This window comes from Sitophilus oryzae, unplaced genomic scaffold, assembly GCF_002938485.1.
Source record: "Sitophilus oryzae breed Bouriz unplaced genomic scaffold, Soryzae_2.0 scaffold_1620_pilon_pilon, whole genome shotgun sequence".
Lineage (NCBI taxonomy): Eukaryota > Metazoa > Arthropoda > Insecta > Coleoptera > Curculionidae > Sitophilus > Sitophilus oryzae.
This window is the reverse complement of record NW_022146304.1, coordinates 426,126-446,392: the sequence shown is the minus strand read 5'-3', so window position 1 is coordinate 446,392 and position 20,267 is coordinate 426,126.

Sequence of the window (20,267 nt, the reverse complement as noted above, 5' to 3'; positions counted from 1 at the left end):
TTACGAGTAATGGTTCTCGAGATATTGGGAATCGAAATTATCAATACCTGTCATCATTGACATATATTAAACATGTGGACTAAATAGTTACTAGTCTGAAATCATAAATTTGAAATGTTTTTTGCCAAAAGTTCAACAGAAACTGTTTTATCATCATTTTTCCGCAGAAAAATTTATAATTAATTTAAAAAAATTAAAATTTCCCACATTTATTATTTCAGCCAAATATCTATCTACTCAACGTGTTTATTTTTTGTCAATAATAACATGTATTGACTATTTCCATTCGAAATATCTTGAGAATGGTTGCTCGTAGCGATTTTACCGAGAGATATTTTTACGTAAAAGTCAAGAAAAATGTATATTTTTTCACTCATTAGTTTTATACAGGTATGGACGAAAGTTATTACTTTTCAAAACAGTTAAAACAATGTAGGTAACGCCCCCTACAAATAAGAGTCATATTGACATCAAAATCAAGTTTCTCATGTCAAAAACTCCCAGACACGAATTTTCAGCCAAATATTGACGTTACTTCAGAAATTAATTGGAAAAAATCGAAATAAAAATGAAACTTCTACACCCTGTATCTCCGAAACTAAGTATTGTAGGACATATATTTATACGAACTTTTTTACTTATTTTTATCTGCAGAGTATGCTGCCGAAGTTTCCGAAATACAGTTTGGATCACCCTGTATATAAAAAAAATTAAAATTTAGTTTTAAACTGCTAGTCATTTATCATAAGATAGCTCAATTTACATAAATTTCATGCATTTGGATACAAATGCCACTCAGTTGTAAGTGAATGGCATTCATATTCAAATACATAAAAATTAGAGGAATTCTTGATTTCAACCCCCTGTATATAAAAAACGGTAAATGCAAAGTATACTAAACTATATATTTTTGAAATTAGCTAAAATTTGTCTACCGGACCATGCTAAAATATGTGAGGGTTTCCATTTAAAAAAAATCAAGATGGCGTAGTATCTGTCAAAATTGACGATTTAAAAAATGTTAATGTAGAAAATCGGCATCCTCGCGAAAAATTACATTAAAATATCTTTTTACTATCTTAAAATAGAAAAGAGGAAAATTTTAAATTGGGCGAGACACTTAAAATGATTCTGGAACAATTCATTTTTAAATCCACTGTATATCGAAAACGGTAGGAGCAAAGTACACTAAACTATATATTTTTGAAATTAGCTAAAATATGTCTACCGGACCATGCTAAAATATGTGGGGGTTTCCATTTAAAAAAAATCAAGATGGCGTCGTATCTGTCAAAATTGACGTTTTCAAAAATTTTGATGTAGAGAATCGGCATCCTCGCGAAAAACTACATTAGAAAATCTTTCTACTATCTTTAAATACCAAACAGGAAAATTATAAATCGAGTGAGACACTTAAAATGATGTCCCTGTACCTATATCCCAGTCTTAACGGGTGCACTGTCTGTGGGATACTGTCTCACTGCCGGACATTAACACCAGTCGGCCATTTTGTAATTTATTTTATTCTAAACTACTTGAACAAAAAAACCCAGACGTATATTCTAAAACACCATTCTAAACTTACATCTCCATTAATGGATTTATTAAAATACCTAAGTGTTGGCCTTACAGACCGAAGAAAACGCATATGTTAAAAACTATTTTTCGCTTCAGAAATTTTATTGGGTGCAGATCTCCCATCACTGTAGGTTCCATATTTGATACAAAATAGTTGGTATGTAGGTAGTGTTTTACTCTCGATAGGGGAATTGGATTCGACGCGTTTTAAATGAAGGGGATTAAATGTCTCACTGTTGGGCATTCTCCCCTATCGGACAAAATTAGAGCAACTTTATGATTTTTTCCACTTAAGGCAAATTATTTTGTAATATGAATTTGAAACTACTACCCTAAAACACGATTTACAAATGAAACAAGAAAATACTAACAAATCTTTATTTCCTATTGTTTCTTTAAAAAAATAATAAATTCCAATAATCCTGTTTTTTACTGCGACAAAATTAAAGCAACTTTTATTTTTTTTCCATGCTATTAAGAATACAAACTAAATTTAAATATCAAAAAGGCCGCATTATCAGTATTTTGTCCAGTACCCTTTATTTGCTATTACAGATTCACACCTCTTGGGCATTGAATCAATTAAATTTGAAATGACAGCATCCATTGACATCATCCATTGACATCCAAGCATTTTCAATTTCTTGATACAAACTATCACAATTTGAGATATTTTTTGAACGAATCTTCTTTTCTACTATTTCCCACAAATTTTCAATGGGGTTGAGGTCAGGTGATTGTGGGGGCCACTTTAAAACTCGAACATTATTATTATTAAACCACTGTTTAACAATTTTCGTTGTGTGTTTTCGATCATTGTCATGTTGGTATATGAATTTAAGTGGCATTTCCCATTCTGTATAAGGCTACAGAACATTTTTAAGAATATTGCGGTACACAAATCGGTCCATTTTTCCACATATTTTGTATAATGGGCTCATACCGTAGGAAGAGAAACAACCGCAAACCATTATATTTCCTCCTCCATGTTTAACCGAGAGATTTACGTATTTTGGGTGTAGCCTTTTGCCTTCTGGACGACGTACCCATCTAGCATCATCACTCCCAAAGATGCAAAATTTTGATTCGTCTGAGAACAGCACCTTTTTCCACTCTCGGGCGGTCCACTGACGATGAAAGGTAGCGAACAGTAGTCTCGCATCCCGGTTTTTCTTTGACAATAACGGTTTCTTAGCAGGTCTTCTAGCCTTGAGACCAGCTTCAACTAGGCGTCGCTGAATGGTCCTGGAAGAAACCTCTGGTTCCCCCAAATTGGCCAATACTTGTTGAGCTGACATTTTCGGCTTCCTTTGAACTAACCGTTTAATACGACGATCAAAATGTTTGTTGGTTTTTCTATGTCGGCCACCTCGTTTTCTCGATTCCGGAAATTTTTAATTGTCTTCGAAACAATATCTTTTTTCACCAAAAACCTTGTTGATATGCCTGCCTGCGACATGCCACCTTTGTAGGCGTCAACGATGCGTTGTTTCAAGTCAATTGAATAATGAATGTATCAACACTCAGAAAACTAACACTGCGTAAAGATCAAGTTGCTCTAATTTTGTCCAAGAATTTCATTATCATATTTGAAAAAATGCAAAAAATTACCGATAAGGAATACATTTAAGTCAACAAATAATCGAAATGTTTTGGTTGAAAGAAACATTCCATTGCAAAAATACATAAACTGATTCAAATAAATGATGGGAGTTAAATTCACATTTTTCTATAGTTGCTCTAATTTTGTCCGATACTGTATATTCTACCTATCAGAAGTAAACAATCATTTAAATCAATGCATAAACGATTCGAAGTGTAACGCGAACGTAGTCGCGGGAAAAAGCTAGTAGGTTTTTAGATGTCCAAGTTAAAAGTGGTTATTTAAAGAAATTATATTTTTGGACCCATAATATTAGTCAATATTCATGAGACAAGCCCAAAAACAAGTTGGAATAGAGCCAGTATTAGAAAATGATTAAATTATAGAGTGGATAAAATTATTTTTGGTTTTAACCTGCTTAGAAAACTCTCATAAAGAAAGGTAAATACATAAATAGATGTAAAATTGATTTAATAGTTAGACCTCATACTTACTATGCGCTGATGCGTCGATTTGATGCGTCCATGCACGCATAGTGAGTATGATGCGGTTGAGTATGATCAGCCGCCTGAAATGCTTCTTCCATCTGTGTATTGGCAATAATTCTTGGTAACGAGAGGGTGGTTGATTTCCTCATAACGGCAAACAAACATAACTTTTTAAGGCCCCCACAGACGTCGTTCTTTTTCGGCAGGATTACTGGACGTGCAAAACTGTTCGGGTAATCCGGTCGGTGTGTGGCTGAAAACCGTCGTGATTGCCGGTGCGCGGCGTTCCAAATAATCTTTTTTGACCTGATTTTTCTCGTCGGTTTTGAACGTGATCGTGCAAGTCGGCCCGTGTGTGGTATGCGTACCGGTAATCACGATATATATTTCTAAAAATTAGCAGTGTTGTGCCTGATTTATGTATATTATAAAATGGCTGATTTGAGGCAATGCAGTAAACAATTTTTAAGTGAATTTATAGAAATGTACAGTAATTTTCCATGTCTTTGGAAAATTAAATCTAGTGAATACGCAGACAGAGATAAGAAGAATAAGGCTTATGAAGTTATGTAAACCAAACTAAAAAATTTATTCAGCTGCAACAATAGACATGTATATATACAGAATATTTCAAATCTTCATAGCTTCTCACGGTAGCGATAAATCTTAAAGTAGCTGTAAGGCGTTCATGGGGTTTATACTTTGTCTCATGAGAGTGTCGTCTTTCTTGATTAAAGGCGTTACTAATCTAAGCAGTTCTAGATAAGTTTCCTCATCCATTTTCAGGTAATTAAACCAATCACCTGGTTCTAATCGCAATTCTTCCAACAAATTAATGTGAGAGAACTCTTTTCTTTTCAGAAGCCACTTTTTTGCCCATTTAGAGCGTTTTCTCTTAGCATATTTAGCTTTTATAGCTAAAACCGTTGCTAACGCCACTGTTGTATTCATAATCATGACAATACTGAAGAAAGCCTGAATAAAATACTGAATAGTATATGGGCGCCATCAAGTTCGTGATTACCCTGTCTCTCTATAATCCTGCCGAAAAAGAACGACGTCTATGGGGGCTTTACAAAATAGCAGTTATAGAAGAAAGTTATAAAATAAATATTTTTATTTTAAATATTACATATTGATACTGCAAGAACTCTTAATTTTTTATTTTATAATATTTTAGTTGTCTATATTAATATTATTTCGGAATGTATGCATCCTAGCCGGTAATTTCTACCAATGAACCTTGTTTATTACTGTAATCTAGGAATATTGCCACATACTAAATGTACATAAAGACGACAATACAAAGCAATCGTATGTGTACAGACATTTCGAGTGAAATTGCAACATCACGATCTGTTTATTGGAAATACGAATATGTACTTGAAGCTTGAAATCATAACATACCAAGTTTAGATTATAATTTGAACTCGGCATTAAATTATTGCCAACTACTTTACTAGTTAAACATTTATGAATTTCCAATTAATATATCAGAGCTTGTATGAAACTTAATCTTAGATCATTGTTAATACTTCAAATATTAACATACACGTGTCGAAATATATCTTGTTAAAGGTTTTTTTAAAGAAATGAACTCTGATTAATTATTAAAGCTATGCTTAAATGATAATCAAAATTTGTCATGATACCTAGTAATGTTTGCATTATGACCATTTTTAGATTAATTTGTTTTATATTTAAGGTTCAAAAAATGGTAAAATTAGATAATATTCTTGGAAAATTTGATATTCTCGAATCTTGTTTCTAAATATTCTAAAATTTTTGATTTTCTTGGGATTTAGGTTGTTTTTTTTATATATATTCAATCAGCGTTTTTAATATATACTTAAAGGGTGATTCCTGTAAGTCGGTTATGCTTTCGTAAAATGAGGGGGAAGACGAAATATTAATTTTGATATAACACACTATGGGTCGGAAATGCCTCTTACGCAAGATACAGGGTGTTAAAGTTTTTGCAAAATTAAATATATTCTTTAATAGTTTTTTAACAGTAGATAGTATCGTAATAAAATTTTATTATAGAAGTCTACCTAACAGAGACACTTTAAATGTAAAATGTCTTCTTCCGATGCGCAGTAGTGAACGCAACGGGTATCGGCAGCCAGACGGAGCGCATGCTCTTCCAGAGAGCATAGTAAAAGATATATCAAAGAGCCAGACGTCTTAAAATACTTTTTCGAAAACGTTGCTAGCTCTTAGACTACTAGGTTTAGCTCGTTTTTTAGTTATTTTTAATAAAATTTGACACAAAACTGAGTTTTGAAAGTCACGTAGCCTATGTGGCAGGGAAGGTTTCCATAAGCGTGTATGCATTTCGGCGATTGGCTAAGTGTGTGGAGAGTGATGTGTTTGGTTTGGTTTGACACTTCCATGTTGCTATATCCTCCAGTGTCTTTTATTTGTGAAGGATAACCTAGAACTATATACTACGCATGATGAACAACACAATTATGCAACCAGAAACCGAATGAATATAAAGCCTGTTCATTTGCGCCTCGGAGATCTTGGAACTCAAGCCGTCATTATGCTCCTGCATGCTTTAATAAATATCTCAAAATGTCAGAAATTTACCAAGACATCAATTTAAAACGACAATTAAAAGTTACCTTCTTGATATGACTTATTTTAGTGTTACTGATTTTTTAGAAAGCAGTGAAGGGTTATAGCGTGGTTAGGTCACGTGGTCGTATATAGGTCAAAACCTCGGTCAAAACATTTACATTGCGTATTTATTGTTTTTTTGTGTACTTTAAATTACTGTTTGATAATTGTTGTGCTTATTTTATAATTTTGCATTTTACAAAATATGACTTTGTGTAAGGATACTTGTATCTGTTAATAGATATAATAATTAAAATATAATAAATAAATAATTTGATTTTGATTTTATTTGATTTGATCAGATGCTCAGAAACATGTCTAATGATTTTATCTAGTTATCTCTTGAAGAAAAGTCTTTTAAAAATAAGCGGTTTGCGATCGTGATTTTACTTTACTTGATAGGGAAAGGCGTACCGGCAACGCCGCAACAGCATACCGTCGCATTTCTCTCACTCCGACTTAATAAGATCCCTATGCGATTTACTTTCACACATGTAAATGCCGATCCAAAAGTAACAGTTGCCAGCACGGTATGTGTTATACCATATAAGTCACTTGAGAAAATTTCCCAACGTGACTTATATGTAAGATTAGAGAGTACATTATTAGATTAAGAGTGAGATCCGTAAGTACCATAAATAACTATAATCAGCGTTTTTCCCGAACCTAAATCCCAAGAAAATGAAAACTTTTAGGATTAGAGAATGTTTATATGCCTATAAGCGTTGGGTTTCCATACAAGTTTTTGGAAATTCAGAACAAGTGGGGCTAAAAATATATTATTATTTTGTAGTAAAGTCCGCCTAATGCGAAAATACCTGACAGTGGGAGAGAATAATACCTTTTTAATTCACAGGTAAATTGTATTTTCTGTAATTTTTGGATGTCGTCTAGCGATTTTCTTCCCTGGCTTCCCTTGTTTTTTTACGTAATAAACTTTCTGTTAATTCTATTGCCATAATTTCGAAAGTTTGAAGTACAGCCTTACGCACTGTCGCCATTTTGAACCAACTAACAGAATCTTTTTGACATGAAATGTGTAAACTCGAAATATGCTTTCAAGTCAGTCGAATTCAAGTGAGTGATCAATTCACTTGACTTGTGTAAACGCACCTTAATAGTTTTATATGAAGTTTTTGAAGTCTTAATAAATATGATATACCTACTAGTGCAAATTACTGCAAAACGCAAATATAAAGAAAATTAATTTAATTCAATCATAGATACGTAAATTGGGTATGCATCTCTGAATGTTAGGAAGTTATTATCATTAATTTTATTATTTGAAGTCAAGCATAGAAAATGTAAGGTTATTGTATCAAAGTAATATTATTTCAACAAATGAAAAATTTCTTCTTTCTTCGTAATATAGATGGCTTTTACCTGCACTGATTGGAAATTTTGAACAGTTGCCTCCAGCTACATATATGAAAATTTATTCTATTATATCGCCAGGGAGAGGGGTTTCCAAGTTCCAAGCGGAACATGCTGATCGATAATAGAGAAAAAGATCGTTTATATGAATTTATGCAAGCATTCTGATGTTTACTTTTAAAATAAGGCATACTATTTTACTTACAGTTTAGGTACTGGTACTATACAGTTTTAATTTTCACGCAACCTATTCGTTAAATGTTAATTTGCCTAGAAATTGGAATGATTTGGGGTGAGGATATTTCTATTTATACTTCTATTTAAAATGTTTTCCACTTTCTAGCACTTCCGGTTTAAATGAAAGTGACCCCTAATTTGCCTGTTTTATAAAGAACTCTAGCAGATACAGTCTGACGTCTACTCAGGTGCTCGAAAATATTTAGAAATTTCCGTCGAAGCCTCGCATGGAGGATGAAAATCAATGAAATACGAAGCAAAAGTTTCAAACCAAAGCAATCAAAATTCATTCATGCAACTAAAAAAATGAAACTCACAAAAAAGGTTCAAACCAAAGCATCAAAACTCCTCCGGAGCATATAGTATTATCCGTAGAAACCAAAAAGTTCAATAGGTTGTTCATTTAAAAGCGGATCATGTCTGACAACTATTATTCCCGTGCTTGGGCCAAATCGGGTTGTTCCTGTGATGTTTTGATGCTTTAGTTTGAACCTTTTTTGTGAGTTTCGTTTTTTTAGTTGCACGAATGAGTTTTGATTGACATTTTTGTCCTCCTTTCGAAGCCCCGACGCGCGACGAAAAATACGACATAATAAATTACTTTGACGTTGTTAATAAATATACAATAATAAATTACTCTGATCGGTGTCTGGAGCTCAATTTTTATCAAAAACATGATGGTAAAAACCGTACATCGATGTCATCGATATCTGTTACCGATCGAGTTACGGGGTGTTTTTCAAAAATGTGCATTTTTAACAAACCGCTGTAACTTTTTTGCCATGGAAAATTTTGTATTTTTATGAAAACATTTCCAAAGCACCTTTTTACGTAGAATTTAATAGTTTAAGTATATTTTTTTTATAATTAATAATTTAAGAGTTATCAACAGAAAATTTGATTTTTTTATATGGAACACCCTGTAGATTTCTAATTTATTGAAAAGAATTTAAAATTACCTTTCCAAAAATATAGCATACTTGATATTTAGCTCGATTCCCCTTCAAGATATAGAGTTTTTAAAAATTCGCCCGTTTTGAATAAGTATACAGGGTTGTTCACCACATACGACACGGAGTATTGTAGCTAAATGATTAGATTTTTACAAATTGTAAGTTTTGGGTTCGTTGAAGGACTATTAGAGCTACAATTTAAAAATATTTTTACAAGATACAGAGTGTCCCAAATAAATTAAAATATCAAAGTTGTATTTTTTTTAAATGGAACACCCGGTATATTATTTCATTTTTAGTTTTTACGATTAAAATAAAGGTAAATTTGATTAAGGTTTATTACACTTAAATCTTACCGTTTTTGAAATATTTTCAATTTTGTGAAATTCCAGTCAAAATTTTAAGGCTTCATTTCTCCAAGGGTATCAAAGTTTTTAATACTAAATATTTACTAAAGTCTATTTATTGATCAGATATTTTGTTGCAATAATAAAAAAAATACTACCACATACCGAGTGTCTAAAAATTAATTTTAAATTATTTCTAGCTTTAAACTACAATAACTTGTTTAATTTAAATGGAACGCCCTGTATATTTTAGGAGAATCAGATGCACAATTTAATTGTCTATCAAATTGTATTATACCACTTTTTATCTATCCCTTCAAGTTTTCGTAGAAAATTCATTTTCTTATAATTTAGACCTCATTTATCAATATATACACCCATGGAATATTGACATTTTAGATTGTTTTTAAAGTAACAAATCTACAAAATGTACAGGCAGTATTATCGTTTTTAGCAAAATGATAATATTACTAACCCATTTGTATGCACAAAGAAAATTATTTAAATCTTTAAGAAGAGTATATCATTAATTAAATATACCACCATTATTTCCGCCCAAATACTCATTAATTACATAATTATGTTCGTTAATAAATTATTCTAAATAAATGTGGATTTGAATCAGAAGTCAATATAATAATAAATTATGAAAATGAATGTCTCTGTTATAAATAAGCATTTGTCAAAAAATGAAATATCATTTTTAAGGTGTTAGTTTTTACCCCACTGTCTAATACACATACAAAATTCAGTTTTTTAGTATTTGGAGCAATTATTATTAATCAACGCAAACAGTCAATTAATGTAGTTTGAATACTGGAATCATATTAATTGGTCCTCTTTAACAAATATTTAAACAGTTTTTTTTTATTTTTTAAGGAAATAAACAAACTATATCGACCTCTTTAAAAATTTGGTACATCTTTAAAAATAATCTAAAATGTCAGTATTCCATGGGTATATTGATAAATGAGTTCTAAATTACACGAAAATTGATTTTCTACGGAAACTTGAAGAGATAGGTAAAAAATGGTATAATACAATTTGATAGACAATTAAATTGTACACCTGATTCTCATAAAATATACAGTGTGTTCTATTTAAATTAAACAAGTTATTGCCGTTTAAAGCTAGTAATTATTTAAAATAAAATTTTAGACACTCTGTATAAGGTAGTATAATTTTTATTATTGCAACACAATAACTGATCAATAAATAAACTTCAGTAAATATTTAGTATTAAAAACTTTGATACCCTTGGAGAAATGAAGCCTTAAAATTTTGACTGCAATTTCACAAAATTGAACATATTTTAAAAACGGTAAGGTTTAAGTGTAATAAACCTTATCAAATTTACCTTTATTTTAATCGTAGAAACTAAAAATGTAATAATATACAGGGTGTTTGATATTTTTTATTTATTTGGGACACTCTGTATCTTGTAAAAATATTTTTAAATTGTAGCTCTAATAGCCCTTCAACGAACCCAAAACTTACAATTTGTGAAAATCTAATCGTTTAGCTACAATACTCTGAGTCGTATGTGGTGAACAACCCTTTGAACTGCACCGGCTATAATGCAAAAAAATTCTACCTGAACGAATATAATATTTGCAATGAGAGATGCAGAATTTTATAACAATTTAAACTATATATTAACATCAACTTATTTTAACTATATCTAATAACAATAAAAATAAATACAGACCAAGACATGAGATTGCTACAGGTGTTCGACATGTCCACCGTCTTCTGTTATGAACAGACGGGGCCGTTTTTGAACATTTCTCGCCGAATTCATTAACTCAATTGTGGTGAACATAACCACTCACATAACCACTAAGTATTTCTAATTCTTGTCTAGATTATACGGGCAATTTAAAAATATGAACATTTATTCTTCCGCAAAGACAAAAATCCATAGACGCTAAGTCCGGCGGCCCCAATGACCAACGGCTACAGAGTGTAGGTTTGGTTAGCTATTTAATTATTCTCGAAATTGGCTACAAATTTGCTGATAACTTCAGCATGGTGAGGCGGTGCCTCGTCTTGCTGGAAAAATATGTTTTCGACTTCCATTAGGGCCAGATCATCAATATGGGGTCCAAAGCCTACTAAAAGTGACAAACTTAAAAATTCCGTATTTCGAAGGGGAGTATAACAAAATATCAAGTGTGCTATATCGTTAGAAAGGCGATTAAGTCCTTTTCAGTTAATTAAAAAGACAGGGTGTCTCTCCCCCGAAACGGTAACAGATATCGATGTGCGGTTTTCACCATCATGTTTCTGATAAAAATTGAGCTCCAGACCCTGATATTAGTTTTCGTCTATCTCCTACAGAAAATGGTGTTTCTCTTTAATAGTGTCCAATTTGACCCACTCTGTACACGCTGTATATACACATTTTTTATTGTGTGGTTATCAGAAATGTCAACAAAATGGTCTCAAGATACTGTACGAACGGCATATAATGACATACTCAACGAGAACCCAAAGCAAGGCGTTCGTTCTCTCTATTCTCGATCTTTTAACAGTAGGAGTCGTTTGCGTATTCCCTAAACGAAATTCATTTCGGAATCGGCGCCATCTGGGACACGAGCACGTAGCAACCTTCATAGAATTTCTATATACATATATATTCAAAGTCCTTAATAACAGCTTATGGCTGCAGAGCGTCGACAAAGCTTTCTTATTACTGTTTAAGAGTTATTTTATTTTCTCTTTTCCATTTGTCATTATAAATTATAATAATTATGTTTTTAAAAACAAAAACATAATTATTGTAACCGATTATTTTTCTGGCAGTTGCGTGAATGAAATCAATTTAGCACTTAAAGGAATGTTAACCAAAATATAATCTTCCCCAATAAATTAACGCGCCCCAAAAAATAACCAAAAGTTTAAGTTAAGTTTTTGTCAAAACCACTTATCCGATTTGGACGATTTTTTTTTGAATGATAGGTTATTCTTTCCACAATGTTGCTATACTAACTAACTGTATTTTGATAAGAACCCTTTTTATACTAATACCGGGTGTAGCAATTATAACGTGTTTTTTTAATAACATTTGTGATGCCCTGTAGAGTTGATCAGTTACAGTATCAAGTTAAAATTGAAATCACATTTTAGCCTTATCTTTTTTTTACATTTTTTTTATTTACTCCATTATCTTCCTTATTACACGCGAAACAACATTTTATAGGATTAATATTGGTTTTAATTAACATTTTTCCATTTTACTCACTAAAGTAAGTAGCAGGCTATGGAAAACACGGATTACCAGTAGATGTCAAATAGAGATGCTTGCTATTAGTGTCAAAAACCAAAAATATGCAACGTGCACGTGAAACAAGAAATCTTACTGGCGAAGAATGTGCTCAAGCATTAATATTGTCTGAGGAAGGTTGGAGCTACCGAAGAATTGGTGAACGATTTAATGTAACTCACTCAACCATTTCACGAGTTATACAACGGTATAGAGATACTGGGAGTAATTGTCGCAGGCCGGGACAAGGCAGGAATCGAAGAACCAATCCGATTCAGGAACGTTTTATAAAACTCTCAACATTAAGACAACGTTTCGTAACAGCTCGGACCCTTCAAACTCAGCTCAGAGATACTAATGGTCTACAAGTTTGCACAGAAACTAGCATCTCTATTTGACATTCACTGGTAATCCGTGTTTTTCCATAGCCTGCTACTTACTTTAGTGAGTAAAATGGAAAAATGTTAATTAAAACCAATATTAAATCATGTCATCCTATAAAATGTTGTTTCTCGTGTAATAAGGAAGATAATGGAGTAAATAAAAAAATAAAAAGTAAGTATGTATTGTAGTTAAATTTCAATTTTAACTTAAGTTAAAATTAAAATTTAACTACAATATTAATGCTTGAGCACATTCTTCGCCAGTAAGATTTCTTGTTTCACGTGCACGTTGCATATTTTTGGTTTTTGACACTGACAACAAGCATCTCTATTTGACATCTACTGGTAATCCGTGTTTTCCATAGCCTGCTACTTACTTTAGTGAGTAAAATGGAAAAATGTTAATTAAAACCCATATTAATCCTATAAAATGTTGTTTCGCGTGTAATAAGGAAGATAATCACAAATTTTATTAAAAAAACACGTTATAATTGCTACACCCGGTATTAGTATAAAAAGGGTTCTTATCAAAATACAGTTAGTTAGTATAGCGACATTGTGGAAAGAATAACCTATCATTCAAAACAAAATCGTCCAAATCGGATAAGTGGTTTTGACAAAAACTTAACTTAAACTTTTGGTTATTTTTTGGAGCGCGTTAATTTATTGGGGAAGATTATATTTTGATTGGATTAATAATTTCCTTTGTCGCAATTTTATTTTATTCCACATTTTATCTTATTTATAAATATCTTCCTGGAAGGGTAATTATCCCATCCCCCCCCTCCTACCATATTTTATAGCAAATATAGTATTTTTAAACGTTTTATTTGTTAGTCAGTTATCATCTTTTATAGGCCAGAAGAGGACAATTTTTTTGACACGACAGCGGTAATCGAAACACAGTAATTTTGATTTTGGATAACAAATGGACAAGAAAAATTTAATGATAAATTAGTTAGCGTATTTATTTTCTATTGATCAATACAACCCCAGGTGCAACCTAACAAATTTCGAAATGTTAATAATTGTTGAAACTCCTAAAAATTCACTACTAACAATGTTCTTTTCTATATTTATTAATTTAACGTGTGCCAAGTCAAAGCCATAGTTGAAGTAATTCCACTTAAATCACTCTTGTAGATTAAACATGAATTTATTATTACTTATCCGGATGAAAAAGGAACAAAGACAATGTACTGTACTGAGTAAACTAATTCCGAAAAAGGTTAAGATCGTTTTGAATCTAGGAAGGTGATGACACTGTTGCCCTACAACCTTATAACAACATTTAACAAAACTTTTAACATTTTTAAATATACCTACCGCATAGTTCGCACTTGTCAAAAAAGAAAGTACTGTTTTAACAAGACAATGTATGATTTCACACCTGTTTAGCATTCATGTCTTAAATTCACTAAACATCTCCTCATCAAAAATATTTGCCGATTATTGAGATGAAATTATTAAGAAAAAAGAAATTTATACCAGAGCAGCTTATCGACTAAACATTATATTTTACAGGTTTGGAAAAATAATTTTCCCAAACGACTTTATATCACGAAAAAATAAATAGAAAGGCGTGTGTGTTAACACTGTTATTTTCAAGTTAAAAAAGTGTATTATTTTAATTTTTAAATAAATACTCTTAGTATGGTAGTGGTATTATTTATGTATCTTGATTAGCTTGATTATAGATAATACCAATTTACAGTCTAAGGTTAATCTTCATTCCCTATCGCCTCTGGTGCATTTTCGTTAAAGTTTGATGTTTATACACCCTCCGTTCATTGGTGATCTAAACTAATTAGTAAACTATTACTAATATTACTAAACTAAACTAATTAGAAATTTACTGTCCGCATACGGTTTGATGGAAATATCTAGATAATTCGCTATTTAGATATCCGATTTAATCCGATTTTTGAATTCGGAAATCTACTTTCATCGATTTTCATTCATGGAAATTGTACTGGTTTTACGCAAATTTTGATGTTTCAACAGTTCCACATCACACATACCATATTTATCAAGAACTGATAGAGAGATAAATTTAAAATAAACACTTTCAAAAGAAACTAGAGGTTCGATTCTAAAAAGTTTAATAGAATATAGAATGCAGAATGAGTAAGAGGGGGGTTAAACACCGCAACCTTAAAGATCTATTGTGTACCTCTATTTTGAGTTATACCTCATAATACTATACATCATATAACTCATCTTACATGGAGCTATTCGTATTATAGGGGGGACAGGGTATTTACCATCCTCCTCTGACAACAGATTGATGTTCATCCTCAGAGGAGTGGGCAACCTCCTACGAGGGTATACAACCTTCCATGGTTGGGGTTCAGTCCTTCACAGTCGAGGAGCTTGACTCCGGCTCGGTACTGGGGATGTACTCGGGAGGTGGAGGCTGCAGGATCTGTCTCCATTTTTTCCACCTCTTCTTGGTCTCTCCTTAGACCTGATACCGGTGTTGCCCCGAATCAGTAATAGATGATATACCTGCACTATTGCCTCCTTGGATTTGAGGTTAATTACACGGCAAGGGTTAGTCGGTCCACTTCTACAGAGCATGTAGATGTAAGGGAGACGAGAATACAATGGGCTGCCCCCTGGTGCCACAAGGTTGAAACAAGTAGAGGCTAGTCTTCTATCTAGCCACGCATCCCTTTGACCTGGTCCCGCCATCATAGAATTTAGGTTTTTGGTGAGGGCGGTAGGTAAGTTTAGACCTCGGTTTAGATCCCCCACACCCTCTGCCCGTGATACATGACAACAGACAGTAGAGGGTGCCTGGTATGACAGACAGGGTGGTCCCATCCGGCATCGTTATATGTCTTGGTGTAATTCCCTGGCCACGACACTAGAGCCAGGGACAATACAATGAGATGCTCCTTAGACATAGCCGAAGTACCAGAGGGGATTCCCCCTAGCACCTGACTAGGCTTCCTCACCAACGACAAGGTCTCGCATCTCCTAGAGGAAGAAAATGATTAAGTCCATTATGATTGATTTTATATCTAAGTATTCTAACAAAATTAAGTAGCTAACATTATACTGTGCAAAACTACCACACATAACTATAGTATGCGTGAAAATTATTGGAGACAAAATAATATATATAAACGGGATTTGGTTTAAGTATTTAATACTTATTTCTAACTATAGCCTATTGCTGTCTTCCCGTTACCCTACGCCACCACATTTAGATTTAGAGCGTCATCAGCTTCTAGGTTACGAGTTTCCATTGCTTCCTTAACCGTCCCGTTCCAGGATTTTCTAGGTCTACCTCTCTTTCTTCTGCCCTGAGGAGCAGATTGAAAAACTTTTTTGGCCACCTGTTCTCCGGCATACGCAGAACATGTCCAAACCACTTGAAGCTGGATTTTTCGATTCGATCTAGTACTGTTTCCTCTGATGCATTCATGATACGCCTGACCTCGATATTTGTCTTTTTTTCCATCCTAGATATACCTGCGCTCCTTCTAAGGTAGTCCGTTTCAACAACTTGGATTTTATCTGACTCCACCAATGTTCGTCCAAGTCTCTTTTTAGTCGTTGCAGACAAGCTTCGGTCTCACCAGATGCTATTTAGACATCCAATAACTTGTTTGCTCTTCTGAATTCGAGTTTGTATTGCTTCTTTGTCCAAACCCTCGTTGTTGATAGTAACACCCAAGTATTTAAATTTGTCTACTTGTTGATTCTGGACGTTATCATTAATGAAGACTTCAAAACAAGCCTTAGAATTGACAGCTAAGTATTCTGTCTTTTTTAAACTAACCTGAAGTTCCCATTTGTTGTATTCTTGACGCCTTCTATAAGCCTCTTAGTAATGAATTCCAGATCGTATGAGTCCTGTGCAATCACGACCGGATCGTCTGCAAAGCTCAGGGTAAATAGTGTATCGTTCCCAATAGGTATTCCCATACTTTGACATCATCTCTTCCATTCCCTAAGGGCTACTTCGACGTAAGAATTGAAGATCAGAGGAGATAAGCTGCATCCTTGTCTCAACCCTTTTGTGGTATTAATTGGATTGGATAGCCTGTATCCTATCTCAACGTACGATTCATTTTCTTTATATAGCTCTTTTATTATCTTAAGCAGAGGTCGGGGAATAGGGTCGTACGCTTTCTCCAAGTCAATAAACGCTAGATGGACTTCTTGATCTACTGCTATCTTTTTTTTTATCACCTGCTGGAGAACAAAAAGGTTATCTGTGTAAGATTTTCCCGGTGTGAATCCGCTTTGGTCTTCCGAGATTTTGTCAACAAAACTATCCCTGAGCTTACCCTCTAGAACCCTTCCAAGAGACAAAATAATCCAAGCAGAAAAAAAAAGAGAACGACTAGAAAGAAAAAACACACAAAACTAAATCTTTTTGGGGTCTACTGATCAATATTTCTAGTAAATTTTTCGTCCATCGATCGGTATGCATCCGAACTTCTGTTGCGACGCGAAAAAGCATCTTTGCAAACTGCATCCGAAATGGAAGAGGCAGACCACTATTAGAGCGATGCAAGACGCGAATCGACTAGGGTTTGTTGAAGTGGCACGTTGGCGGCATTTTGGTCGTATTTAAAGTTTGGCGATTTGATATTTCGGGAACTTGGATGGAAGTTCCGTGTTTGAATTGTTGAACTAGAACAAAATGGGGCGCTCGAAATATTGCGGTATTAAAGTTAGGTGCATTAGTTTTCTATTTATTCTGAAATGGATTAATAAGTGAATAAAAAACCTGCTAGGAAGTCGTTTGTGTTAAAAGTCGATCAAGGTTTTACTTAATTTATACAGAGGGTTTTAAATCCGGTTGTTTCAAATCGTTTATGATCAAATTTAGGCTTAAATTTGATTGTTTTAAGTTAAAGATATTTCAGAGTGTTGATATAAGTACTGTTAAGCTTCTGGTACTTCCGGTTTCATCTAAGAGGAAGTGTTAATCTAATCAATGACGACCAGTGTGAAAAAAGTATTAGTAAAACAGTAAATTATCGACAATAATTGTAAACAATCTTACTAATCCGATTCAAGTATTCAAATATTTAAAAATATTAATTGGTTCTAAAACTTTAATTAAAAAAAAAATAAAAAAATAGAAAATGCATCTTTTACTCTTCAAATGTCATTTCTTCTTCTTCTTCTTCTTCTACTACTACTTATTTGAGATCTAGTCGATCTGTTAGTTTTAAGGTTCCTCTGTAGGAGTTCTTGGGAAATGGACTGCCAACGGGATCTCTTTGGAGTTCTACCCGGGTGTCCCTTACATATGAGTCTCCTTCAAGAGCTATATGTGGTAGCTTGTTTTCTTCCATGCGTTTTACGTGTACGAACCATTGTCTTTTTCTTTGGCTACGCATTTCACTACGTCCTGTATTCCACATTGTTGTCTGATATTTGTATTTTCAGTTCTGTCTCTTGCACATCTAGCCTTTCAGGGCCATCTTCATTTCAGGGAATCTTAACATGCTTTTGGCTTCCTCTTTCTATATGTTTACCCAAGTAGCATAGGAAGGATAAAAAACCATTGACCACGGAAAATTAACAATTATTTGGTTGAATTTTACTTATACTTATCTTAATAAATTTCTTGTAGGGATAAACTGCGAGAAATCTAAAAATGAGAACGTAAACTAGTTAATATTAATCTAAAATTATGCCTTTGAAAAGTAGCAACGTTGGAGTTAGCTGGTATTGTTAAAATCTAGTTGCTGATAACCTATTGCGGGCATTAAGACTACAGGGACTTAAAGTAGGTCAAATGTTACTTTATTATAACCTCAAATTTGTCTCGGGGGTCGAAGGTATTGTTTGGTTTTTAAGTTAGGTTAAAATTTAGTTGTTAATAACTTTAAATTAGACCTTATTTGGAGGAGTTCAAATTAGATTGAAAATTTAATTTATTTCGACCTCATAAGTCGCTATTATGCTTCAAAGGTAAAAGTAACTTAGTTTTTTGACTTGGAAGAAAGTTGGTTTGATTGGCATACAGCAGACATACGGCAGGTTAAAAATTACCTTTTTAAATTTCCTCGGGGTGATTTCCGTTTAAAAAAGTTTTCGAGGGATTATTACGTCATAGCACATTACCTTGTTCCCACTGGTTGGGAACGATAGAATATTCAATGCGTTTCTTTTTTATTACCGCCACAATCTTAAACATGTCCATTATGTGCAATAAAAACAAAAAGTCCTCTGTAATAACACTCACAATCCCAAAACACAAAATTTTTAAAAATAATAAGCAAAGAAAACTAATTTAGTCTTCTAGTTAGTTGTGTTCTAGTTTAGGCCAGTTCGGTAATTGCATCGGCCAGCAAAAGGATAAAAATTTGACATGTCACGTGACTCTCAATAAAGATTCTCATTTTAGGACACATCATTACTGTGAAAAGTTAATCGGATTGCTCGAAGATGTAATTACCGAACTTAGCATAAAATATCATTGTCAACTGTCACTGTCGTTCAAAGAAAATAAGTTTTCTGTTTTACCGGCGATACTCCAACAATGTAGTCAAGACTTCGAGAAATGAGCTTCGACCTAATATAGCGCATTTTTTAACTTGCATCTCGAAGGAAAAATACCTTAAGCAAGAAATCTTGTCCTTTGATGATATTAATTTAAAGAAATCTTAACCTCATACAAAGAAAGCGGACTTTAAGTTTTTAAAATTATGGAAAACCTAACTTCATAGACGAATAGTTAAAAACAGCATTAGCGGCCATTTTCTTAACCAATTTGTTTTCAAAAAATATTTTTTTGTGATATTGTTCTAAACTATTGAGAAAAATAAACAAACGTTTATGAATAATACTACCTACCACAAGTTAAATTAACTAATTAAGAACTTAAGTGTACCAAGGAAGTTAGCTGAAAAAAAGTCAGATTAGAACCTTGAAAATAGCGATTTATTCTAAAATTATTTGTTGAAAATACATAAAAATTTAATGACGCATAATTTTTAAGGCCTATCATATTTACATCTCAGAAAAATTTTCTCCGCAGACATAATTATCTTGGGAATCCAGTAATCCACTTCTTACCAATAACTTATTTACGTTTACAAGGAAGTAGGTACATATAATAATATGTAGGAATTTCATCCATATTGGATTAATGTTTAAACGGCCATGCCAGTTATTACACTTTTTTGTCTTCCTGGTTCATTATTGGGAAATTCATTTACATACACATATTAAAAAGAAAAATACTTTACCATATTCTTTCTCTTTCTTCCCCATGTTAAAATGTAGGTAGTATAAATTAGGACTCTTTTTAGTAAAATTCACCTCTATTTTACCATGTTATGAGCTCAAGTCGGATATTTTTGGCTTCATAACCCATATTTCATACAAGACATTATAACCTGTTAACCTGTTTTTAACTTCCAAATTACTTTAGTTTTAT